The sequence below is a fragment of the Coenobita brevimanus genome, chromosome 105 (assembly GCF_032717465.1).
Source record: "Coenobita brevimanus isolate Jiangsu-jjx chromosome 105, ASM3271746v2, whole genome shotgun sequence".
Lineage (NCBI taxonomy): Eukaryota > Metazoa > Arthropoda > Malacostraca > Decapoda > Coenobitidae > Coenobita > Coenobita brevimanus.
The window spans coordinates 1,982,501-1,994,142 of NC_137058.1; positions in this window are offsets into that span (position 1 = coordinate 1,982,501).

Sequence of the window (11,642 nt, forward strand, 5' to 3'; positions counted from 1 at the left end):
CGAATAACTTGCTTTTATAGCTACGGTACATGTAAGTTCATGCCCCTTAGTCTACAAGACACCCCGTAAACAATGTACCCGTACATAGTGTTGCGTCACGATATTATACATTTCCAATTTATTCGGTGCAAACAAAGCAATATAAGCACAGATTAGGATCTGCACAGATAACCCTGAGTTAACGGTCACTACTCTTACTTTCGACCTGTGATGGGCTGTGGATCACTGAGGGTCCCTGTTAGTCAAGTGACCACCATCGGGATTTTTTAATGTACCAGGGGTCACTGCTTCAGGATGAAACTTGTGTGCTGTCCCACATGGGAGAGTTCCTTGTCTCAGTGGAGTGAACGGAGCTATTGCCTGATTGACTGCTGCCTACCTAAAAAGCGCCAGGGAAGGTTGCCGCACCACCCCTAAACATCCACTCTGTGCATTGCACATCCACACTGTGCACTGTGCAGTCCCCTTTTATCTGAGACACCCGTCCTATATACTTTTCAGTCTCCCCAGCGCAAAGAAAGCAATATAAGCACAGATTAGGAGCTGCACAGATAACCCTGAGTTAACGGTCACTACTCTTACTTTCGACCTGTGATGGGCTGTGGATCACTGAGGGTCCCTGTTAGTCAAGTGACCACCATCGGGATTTTTTTAATGTACCAGGGGTCACTGCTTCAGGATGAAACTTGTGTACTTGTCCCACACGGGAGAGTTCCTTGTCTCAGTGGAGCAAACGGAGCTAGGGCCTGATTGACTGCTGCCTACCTTAAAAGCGCCAGGCAAGGCTGCTGCACCACCCCTAAACATCCACACTGTGCAGTGTGTAGCTTCCACGTTATGTCCACAGACTTCCCATTAACTCAATGTAACTGGTTTATAATGTCATGCCGTAACTATTATTTTATTTGTTTACTTTCTCTTTCAGGTTACTCAATCGGGTAGCTTATAGATAAAGTATTATAGAATGTGACTTTTCCTTTCCAATGTTTCCTATAAAATTTCCATGTCAGTTTTTCCATGCTGCATGGTGGTTTTTCTCACTTTTTCCTGGAGGGTTTGGTGGTGGGGGGAGCCTTCTTGCTTTCCTATCCTTATCCTTCAACATGTAGAGTTAGATCTTGTAGTCATAGTTTTCTCTAACAAGCAGCCTCGAAAGGACCATAAGGTCTGTTGCTGTTTGCTTTCCTGTGTAATCCTGTGTGTAATCCTCCTCCTCCTCCTCCTCCTTCTTCGTCTCTTGCTCCTTCACCCTCAGCCTCTTTCGTTTTCTTTCATTCCACGTCCTCCTTTTCTTCACCTTCTTCTCTTCCACCTCCTCCTCCTCCTCCTCCTCCTCCTCCTCCTCCTCCTCCTCCTCCTCCTCCTCCTCTGTTGTTACTTCCTCTTCTTCCTTTCCTTTTTCCTTCGTCTTCATCCTATTTTCTTTTTCCTCTCTCTCTCTCTCTCTCTCTCTCTCTCTCTTCCTTCTCATCCTTTCCTCCGCATTGCTCCTTTTCCTCCTTCCTATATTTCCTCCTCTTCCTCCTCCTTTCCTCCTTCCCTTTCCGCCTCCCCTTTTCCTTCGTCTCTCTTCATCTTCCTCCCTTCTCACCCTTCTTCTCCCTTTCCTTATTCTTTCTCCTCCCTTTTTTCTCCTTCACCATCTTGCCTCCCTTCTCTTCCTTCTTCTTTCTCTCCCTTCCTCCCGTCTCCTTCCCATTCATTTTTCCTCCCTTTCCTTTATTTTTTGTTGACCTGACCTGACTTGACCTAACCTGACCTGACCTAACCTAACCTGACCTGTCCTAACCTAACTTGACCTGACCTGACCTGGCCTAACCTGACCTGTCCTAACCTAACTTGACCTGACTTTCCTATTTTCCCCTCACCTCTTCAAATTCTCCCCTCTCCCGACTTTCCCAATTTCCCCTCACTTGACCTCTCCTTATTCCCCTTTGACCTGACTTCTTCCCTTTCTCCACTTTTCCTATATTCCCCCTGACCTCACTCCCCCCCCCTCAGACCTGACTCCGTGGTTCAGCAGTCAAAGAAGTGCTGACTCAGAAAGTATGGGGCTGAGTGACTACGTGGGGGGGAGGAGAGAGAGAGAGAGAGAGAGAGAGAGAGAGAGAGAGAGAGAGAGAGAGACAGACAGACAGACAGGCAGGCAGACTGAGGTAGATAGACGGATGAGAGAGAGAGAGAGAGAGAGAGAGAGAGAGAGAGAGAGAGAGAGAGAGAGAGAGAGAGAGGGAAGGATGCAAGGACCAGTAAGGAAGCAATAGACAGAAAAAAAATAACATGGAGTGGGTAGAGGGGGTGGTGTTGGCAGGGTGGAGTGGGTAGAGGGGGTGGTGTTGGCAGGGTGGGGTGGGTAGAGGGGGTGGTGTTGGCAGGGTGGGGTGGGTAGAGGGGGTGGTGTTGGCAGGGTGGGGTGGGTAGAGGGGGTGGTGTTGGCAGGGTGGGGTGGGTAGAGGGGGTGGTGTTGGCAGGGTGGGGTGGGTAGAGGGGGTGGTGTTGGCAGGGTGGGGTGGGTAGAGGGGGTGGTGTTGGCAGGGTGGAGTGGGTAGAGGGGGTGGTGTTGGCAGGGTGGAGTGGGTAGAGGGGGTGGTGTTGGCAGGGTGGAGTGGGTAGAGGGGGTGGTGTTGGCAGGGTGGGGTGGGTAGAGGGGGTGGTGTTGGCAGGGTGGAGTGGGTAGAGGGGGTGGTGTTGGCAGGGTGGGGTGGGTAGAGGGGGTGGTGTTGGCAGGGTGGGGTGGGTAGAGGGGGTGGTGTTGGCAGGGTGGGGTGGGTAGAGGGAGTGGTGTTGGCAGGGTGGGGTGGGTACAGGGGGTGGTGTTGACAGGGTGGGGTGGGTAGAGGGGGTGGTGTTGGCAAGGTGGGGTGGGTAGAGGGGGTGGTGTTGGCAGAGGGGGTGGTGTTGACAGGGAGTGGGTGGGTAGAGGGGGTGGTGTTGGCAGGGTGGGGTGGGTAGAGGGGGTGGTGTTGGCAGAGGGGGTGGGTAGAGGGGGCGGTGGTGGCATCGACCCTTCCGATTGGCCGATATTCCAGCGAGTTGTTCCGACTCGTGAGGGGGCGACCAACCGTGCAGAGAGTGCTATTTGGTCGGGGGGGGGGAGGGAGGGAAGGAGAGGAAGGAGAGAAAGAGGGAGTAGGAGGGAAAGGAAGAGGAAGGAGGAGGAAGGAGAGAAGAAGGAGGGAAAGGAAAAGGAAGGAGTGGGAAGGAGAGGGAAAGGACGGAACAGGAAAGAGAGGAAGAAGAAGGAGGAGGAGGAAGGAGAGAAAAAGGAGGGAGTGGGAAGGAGAGAAGAAGGATTTAGGAGGAAGAGGAAGAGGGAGGAGGAAGGAGTGAAGAGGAAAGAGGAAGAGAAGGACAGGTCGTGGGAAGGAAGAGGAAGGAAGGACTGGAAGAGGAAAGAGTAACGAAATCAGGAAGAAGAAGGGAGGTGGAAGGAAGATACGGGTTCAGTTCGTGTTACCCCTAGCACCTCCTCCATAGCGATTTATTTTTGGATATGGCTGGTGAATATCCTTTTGTCCGTCATCTGCGCGAGTCTGGCGATAGTAGAGGAAGGTGTAATAAGCAAAAAAATAAAAATTAATTAAAAAAAAAATCACATAGGGATGGCAATTTTGGGCCAAGGTAAAGTGGACATAGTATAGTATTAATCTCTCTCTCTCTCTCTCTCTCTCTCTCTCTCTCTCCCTCTCTCTTGGCAATTTTAGGCCAAGTTCGAATAAACAAAGTATATATAGTATTTGTGGAGAGGATAGAGTGAGAGACTGACGAGGAGAGTGTATATGAGTGAGGTGGAGGGGGAGGCCAAGGATGAGATGGAAGGATGGAGTCGAGAGGTATATGAGAGAGGAGAGGAGGGTGTGAGCTGGGAGCAGGGCAGTGAAATGGCGGGGGAGGACAGGGTGACTTGGAGGCGATTTGTTTGTGGCCACCCCGTATGAGATTAAGGCGTCTGGCATAGATAGATAGATTTACTCCAAGTTGGTCTAGGTTTCCGTCACTTTCTTCACATTTGGCGGAACTGAGCGGAAGAAAATGGCAGTGTTACGGCTCTGCGTCCTTTCCATAGCACTTCTTCGTGACTAGCAACATACTGATCCTTTGACTCAGCGCGGAAGATGGAGAGATGGCAGTTTTAGGCCAAGTTGAAGTAGAAAATAAGAGCAATTTTTCTTTTTTTAAACAATATATAGAGATACATGATTTTCTTTGCATGATAGGGAGATATTTTGCAGTGAAGGGGGAGGAGGGGGAGAGGGAGGGAGGAGGAAAGTTAGTGGGGAAGGGGATGGCTGGATGGGGGAGGTTGTGGGGAGGGAAGGGGAAGAGATAAAATGAGAGGAAGAGGGGAAGGGAGGGGAGGTGGAGGGGGAAGGGAGAGGGTAGAGGCAGGATGAGGGGAAGAAATGAAAGTGAGGGAAGGGGGTGGGGGAGGGGAGGGGGAGGGGGAAGGGAGAGGGTAGAGGGAGGATGAGGGGAAGAAATGAAAGTGAGGGGAGGGAGAGGGGAAGGAAGGGGAGGTGGAGGGGGAAGGGAGAGGGTAGAGGCAGAATGAGGGGAAGAGATGAAAGGAGAGAGAGAGAGAGGGGGGGAAGGGAGGGGAGGTGGAGGGGGGAAAGGAGAGGGTAGAGGCAGGATGAGGGGAGGGAGGGGAGGGAGAGAATGGGGATTGAAGGGATCAGGAATGAAATTAGGAATACATAATCGAATTGAAGAGGTCACTGCAGGTCATATAGGGTCACTGAGGTCATATAGGGTCACTGAGGTCATGGAGGTCACTGAGGTCATGTAGGTCACAGGTCATGGAGGTCACTGAAGTCATGTAGGTCACTGAGGTCATGTAGGTCACAGGTCATGGAGGTCACAGGTCATGGAGGTCACAGATCATGTAGGTCACTGAGGTCATGGAAGTCACGGAGGTCACAGGTCATGGAGGTCACTGTTATAGAAGTCATGGAGGTCATTGGAGGTCAGAAGAGGTCAGTAGAGGTCATTGGAGGTCACTGGAGGCCCTGATTGTGTGTGTGTGTGTGTGTGTGTGTGTGTGAGAGAGAGAGGGGGGGGGAGAGAGAGAGAGGGAGTGGGTGTGTGCTGCTGTGCTGATGCTCCTGTGCTGCTGTGGTGGTGCTGTTGTGGTGGTATGTGGTGGTGCTATTGCGGTACTGTGGTAATTGTGGTGGTGCTGTGGTAGTTGTGTGGTGTTATGTGGTGCTGTGTGGTGCTGCGGTGGTGTGGTAGTTGTGACAAAATAAAGAGGAAGTGAAGACAGTGGGCGGTGGGTTCTCTCTCTCTCTCTCACACACACACACACACACACACACACACACACACACACACACTTCATAACCCTCATCTGTTTTCATTCTCTCTCTCTCTCTCTCTCACCTTCCTTCATTTTTCCTCTCCTCCTCCCTCCCTCCTTCTTATTCATCCTTCATTTCCTTCGCTTCCTTCATTGTCATTTCCTCTCCCTCCCTCCTTCACTTTCCTTCACCTTTCTCTCCGCCTCTCCTTCATCTTCTTCATTCCCTCCTCCTCCTCTTCCTTCTCCTTCTCTTCCCTCTTCCTCCTCTCACCGTCCTCCTCCTTCCTCTTCCTCTTCTTCCTCCTCTCTCCCTCCTCCTTCTCGTCTTCCTCCTCCCTCCATCTTCTCCCTCCTTCTTCTCCATTTCCTCCTCCCTCTTTTACCTCTTCCTCCTCTCTTCTTCATCTTCCTTGTCCCTCTCTTCTCTCTTCCTCCTCCCTTCCTCCTCCCACTCTTCCCTGTTCCTCTTCTTCCTCCTCTCTCCCTCCTCCTCCTTTTTCCTCTTCCTCTTCTTCCTCCTCTCTCCCTCCTCCTTCTTCTCTTCCTCCTCCCTGTCTTCCCTCTTCCTCCTCTCTTCATCTTCTTCCCTCCTCTTTCTCCTCATCTTCATCCCTCCTCTTTCTCCTCATCTTCATCCCTCTTTTCCCTCTTCCTCCTCTCTTCTTCTTCTTCCTTCTTTCCTCTTCCTCCTCCCTCTCTTCCCTCTTCCTCTTCTTTCTCCTCTCTCCCTCCTCCTTCTCCTCCTCCTCCTCCCTCCCTTCACTCTTCATTCGTCTTCATCTTCCTCCCTCCTCCCTTTCCTCTTCCTCCCCCTCCCTCCTCTCCTCCTCCTCCTCCTCCTCCTTCTCATCATCCATATACTTCCTCTTATCCCTGTTTCTTCTTCTTCCTCTTCCTCCTCCTCCTCCTTCTCCTCCTCCTCCTCCTCCTCCCTCTCTTCACTGTTCATTCTCTCTTCCTCCTCCTCCTCCTTCTCCTCCTCCTCCTCCCTCTCTTCACTGTTCATTCTCTCTTCCTCCTCCTCCTCCTTGCTAGCAAAGTATCATGAAATGATCAAACGATTCAAAACTAAGTCCACTAATATGATAATATCTGGTATACTCCCAAGGATCAAGGCAGAAAATAGTTTCTATGATAAGGCCTTCAGCACAAATAACCGGCTCAAATCTCTCTGCACGCAAGAGGGAGTTGACTTTGTCAATCTGTGGGACCAGTTTTATGAGCAACATACTCTATTCCAGAAAGATGGTCTCCATTTGAACTCAGTAGGAGCGGCACGGCTAGGTAGACTTCTACACGATAAAGTTGCCCTCTTCAGATCAAAAAACGCGGCACGTCCAGGAACAGTAACCTTAACGTAAATACCCACAAAGTCAGATCACCAACTGTTCGGAACGGAATTAGAGTCTGCTATGCTAATGCACGTAGTCTACGTAACAAGTTTGAGGATTTAGAATCTCTAATTTACCTAGAAAATTATGACATCATTGGCATCACAGAGTCCTGGATTAACACATCTGACCGTGACTTTCTAGCGGAATACTCACTAACAGGGTACAATATTTTCAGCTGTGAGCGACCACATCGAGCTGGTGGCGGTGTTTTACTATATGTGAAAACTAGTCTCCATCCCCTTGTGCTATCCAAACCCAGTATTACCAACATAGATGCCAGTTATGTTCAGCTAAGTATTAATTCACACAAAATAAATATATGTCTCATCTATCGTCCGCCAGCACAGTCAACTGAGACAGATGAAAAACTTTATGATCAAATTGCGGAAATTTGTTGTCAAGAGGATAGCGTAATTTTTGGAGACTTTAATCTACCGGTAACAAAGTGGGGTGAACCACTGACGGCACACTCAGGACAAGAGCTTTATACGAATCTTCAGGAAAGCGCCCTTTCCCAACACGTAGAATACCCAACGAGAGGAAACAATATCCTAGACATCATCTTGACTACAAATGATAACCTAGTCAACAACGTTGAAATAGGACCTGAGTTTAGTTCCAGTGATCATCGAACTATACAGTTTAATATTACTACTGAAAAAGTAAAAGAAACGGAGAGCAAAGAAAAGGTCCCAGATTATCGTAGAGCTAATTTCAACAGGCTCAGAGCGCTACTTGCAACTGCAGATTGGAATCAAATGTCTGAAACCGATGACATAAACCAAGCATGGGAAATATTCACCGAAAAATTTAATGAAGCGGTAAAGTCATGTGTGCCACTACGTAACAGACGTCCAGCTGGAAATAGTAAACCAAAGTGGTGGTCCAGTGAAATAAAAAGTAACTTAATAGCCAAAAAACAGGCATACCATAAATATAAAGCTACACAAAATAATGATGATAAATTACAATACGATAATCTACGCCGCACATCGAAAAGACTTATCAAACAAAGCAAAAGAGCACTGGAGATCCACATTGCTAATACGTGCAAATCAAATCCTAAAGAATTTTACAGTTACATTAGAAAGAAAAAGGTTATGACTACATCAATAGGTCCTCTAGAAACAAACAATGGCAGACACACTGAAAATGAGGTCGAAATGGCAAACATTCTTAACGATTACTTTGCGTCTGTTTTTACAGTAGAAAACACCACCAGAAACCTACTGTTACCCACAAACCAAGCAAATAGCACAGTCCTTAGTAACTATGCTATTGATAATAATGATATCCTTTCAGCCATAAATAGTACGGACATAAACAAAACCCCTGGCCCCGATAAAATATCACCGAGAATTCTCAAAGAAGCAAAACATGAGTTACTGCTGCCACTCTCTGTCTTATTCAATAAATCATTAAGTACTGGGAAAGTTCCACGCGAATGGAAACTAGCAAATGTAACACCAATTTTCAACAAAGGAAATGAGTCGCACCCAGGAAATTACAGACCAATCAGCTTAACATCAGTAGTGTGCAAGTTAATGGAAAAAATCATAAGAGATAAAATAGTTAATTATCTAGAAGAAAATAATATAATTAAAGACTCGCAACATGGATTCAGACATCGTCGTTCATGCTTAACTAACCTACTGGACTTCTTCCATGATGTTTACAAATCATACGATGACTCAAGAGCAGTAGATATAATTTACCTCGACTTTCAGAAAGCATTTGACACTGTCCCTCACAAGCGTCTCATGAGAAAAATAGAAGCACATGGAATAAAAGGAAAGACGCAGAAATGGTTACAAGACTGGCTGTCAGACCGAAAACAGCGAGTTGTGATAAACGGAAAGGAATCCAAATGGCGTAATGTGATCAGCGGCGTTCCCCAAGGCTCAGTACTTGGACCGATACTTTTTATTATCTATATAAATGACATTGATGAGGGTCTAAATTGTAAAGTATCCAAATTTGCAGATGATACTAAAATAACCAGTAAAGTCACTTCAAAATTACAGTGGCAGCAGTTACAAAATGACCTTAATACTTTAGCAAGCTGGGCAGAAAAATGGCAAATGAAATTCAACACAGAAAAATGTAAAGTACTTCATATTGGAAGTAACAATGTCCATGCAAATTACAAAATGAACAATATTCAGTTATCAAGTACAGACAGTGAAAAGGATCTTGGTGTGATAATATCAAATGACCTAAAACCAAGCAAGCAGTGTACCGATGCGGTAAAAATTGCAAACAAGCTAGTGGGTTTTATTGGAAGAACTTTCGAGTTTAAATCGGAAAAAGTCATACTTGCCTTGTACAACTCGCTAGTGCGCCCCCATCTTGAGTATTGTGTGCAATTCTGGTCTCCGTACTACAGAAAGGACATTGAAAAATTAGAGAAAATTCAGCGAAGAATCACAAAAATGGTACCACGACTTAGAAACAAACCATATGAGGAACGCCTTGAAGAACTTAAATTATTTAGCTTAACGAAGCGCAGGTTAAGAGGGGACCTTATTGAAGTTTTCAAAATCATGAAGGGATATGACAACTTAGACATGAATAAATATTTTGATATAGACCGGTCTAGTCAAACCAGAAGTAATGGCTGCAAAATCATGGGAAAACGATTCCAATCCCACGAAGCAAAATACTTCTTCTTTAACAGAGTTGTAAATATCTGGAACAGATTACCCTCAGATACCGTGAACAGTATCTCAATTGAGACATTCAAAAACAAATTAGACAAGTATTTGCACGAAAATCCTCAGCTGACTCTTTTTCTGTCCGAATAACTTGCTTTTATAGCTACGGTACATGTAAGTTCATGCCCCCTTAGTCTACAAGACACCCGGTAAACAATGTACCCGTACATAGTGTTGCGTCACGATATTATACATTTTCAATTTATTCGGTGCAAACAAAGCAATATAAGCACAGATTAGGATCTGCACAGATAACCCTGAGTTAACGGTCACTACTCTTACTTTCGACCTGTGATGGGCTGTGGATCACTGAGGGTCCCTGTTAGTCAAGTGACCACCATCGGGATTTTTTTAATGTACCAGGGGTCACTGCTTCAGGATGAAACTTGTGTACTGTCCCACATGGGAGAGTTCCTTGTCTCAGTGGAGTGAACGGAGCTATTGCCTGATTGACTGCTGCCTACCTAAAAAGCGCCAGGGAAGGTTGCGGCAACATACCTAAACAACCACTATGTGCATTGCACATCCAAACTGTGCATTGTGCAGTCACCTTTTATCTAAGAAACCCGTCCTATATACTTTTCAGTCTCCCAGCACAAAGAAAGCAATATAAGCACAGATTAGGAGCTGCACAGATAACCCTGAGTTAACGGTCACTACTCTTACTTTCGACCTGTGATGGGCTGTGGATCACTGAGGGTCCCTGTTAGTCAAGTGACCACCATCGGGATTTTTTTAATGTACCAGGGGTCACTGCTTCAGGATGAAACTTGTGTACTTGTCCCACATGGGAGAGTTCCTTGTCTCAGTGGAGCAAACGGAGCTAGGGCCTGATTGACTGCTGCCTACCTTAAAAGCGCCAGGCAAGGCTGCTGCACCACCCCTAAACATCCACACTGTGCAGTGTGTAGCTTCCACGTTATGTCCACAGACTTCCCATAAACTCAATGTACCGATTTATAATGTCATGCCGTAACTATTATTTTATTTGTTTACTTTCTCTTTCAGGTTACTCTATTGGGTAGCTTATAGATAAAGTATTATAGAATGTGACTTTTCCTTTCCAGTGTTTCCTATAAAATTTCCATGTCAGTTTTTCCATGCTGCATGGTGGTTTTTCTCACTTTTTCCTGGAGGGTTTGGTGGTGGGGGGAGCCTTCTTGCTTTACTATCCTTATCCTTCAACATGTAGAGTTAGATCTTGTAGTCATAGTTTTCTCTAACAAGCAGCCTCGAAAGGACCATAAGGTCTGTTGCTGTTTGCTTTCCTGTGTAATCCTGTGTAATCCTCCCTCTCTTCACTGTTCATTCTCTCTTCCTCCTCCTCCTCCTCCTCCTCATAGCGTCACGTCACGTCATTATACGTTTTTCGATTTACCCAAAGCAAGTGAGGTAATATACAGTAAGCACAGATTAGGATCTGCACAGATAACCCTGAGTTAACGGTCACTACTCTTACTTTCGACCTGTGATGGGCAGTGGATCACTGAGGGTCCCTGTTAGTCAAGTGACCACCATCGGGATTTTTTTAATGTACCAGGGGTCACTGCTTCAGGATGAAACTTGTGTACTTGTCCCACATGGGAGAGTTCCTTGTCTCAGTGGAGCAAACGGAGCTAGGGCCTGATTGACTGCTGCCTACCTTAAAAGCGCCAGGCAAGGCTGCTGCACCACCCCTAAACATCCACACTGTGCAGTGTGTAGCTTCCACGTTATGTCCACAGACTTCCCATAAACTCAATGTACCGATTTATAATGTCATGCCGTAACTATTATTTTATTTGTTTACTTTCTCTTTCAGGTTACTCTATCGGTTAGCTTATAGACAAAGTATTATAGAATGTGACTTTTCCTTTCCAGTATTTCCTATAAAATTTCCATGTCAGTTTTTCCATGCTGCATGGTGGTTTTTCTCACTTTTTCCTGGAGGGTTTGGTGGTGGGGGGAGCCTTCTTGCTTTACTATCCTTATCCTTCAGCATGTAGAGTTAGATCTTGTAGTCATAGTTTTCTCTGTAACAAGCAGCCTCGAAAGGACCATAAGGTCTGTTGCTGTTTGCTTTCCTGTGTAATCCTCCTCCTCCTCCTCATCCTCCTCCTCCTCCTTCTCCTCCTCCTCCTCCCTCTCTTCACTGTTCATTCTCTCTTCTTCATCTTCCTGCTGCTCCTCCTCCTCCTCCTCCCCCTCCCCCCCCATGGAGTCTGGAGGCCAGGAGTTCCCAACTGCAATCAG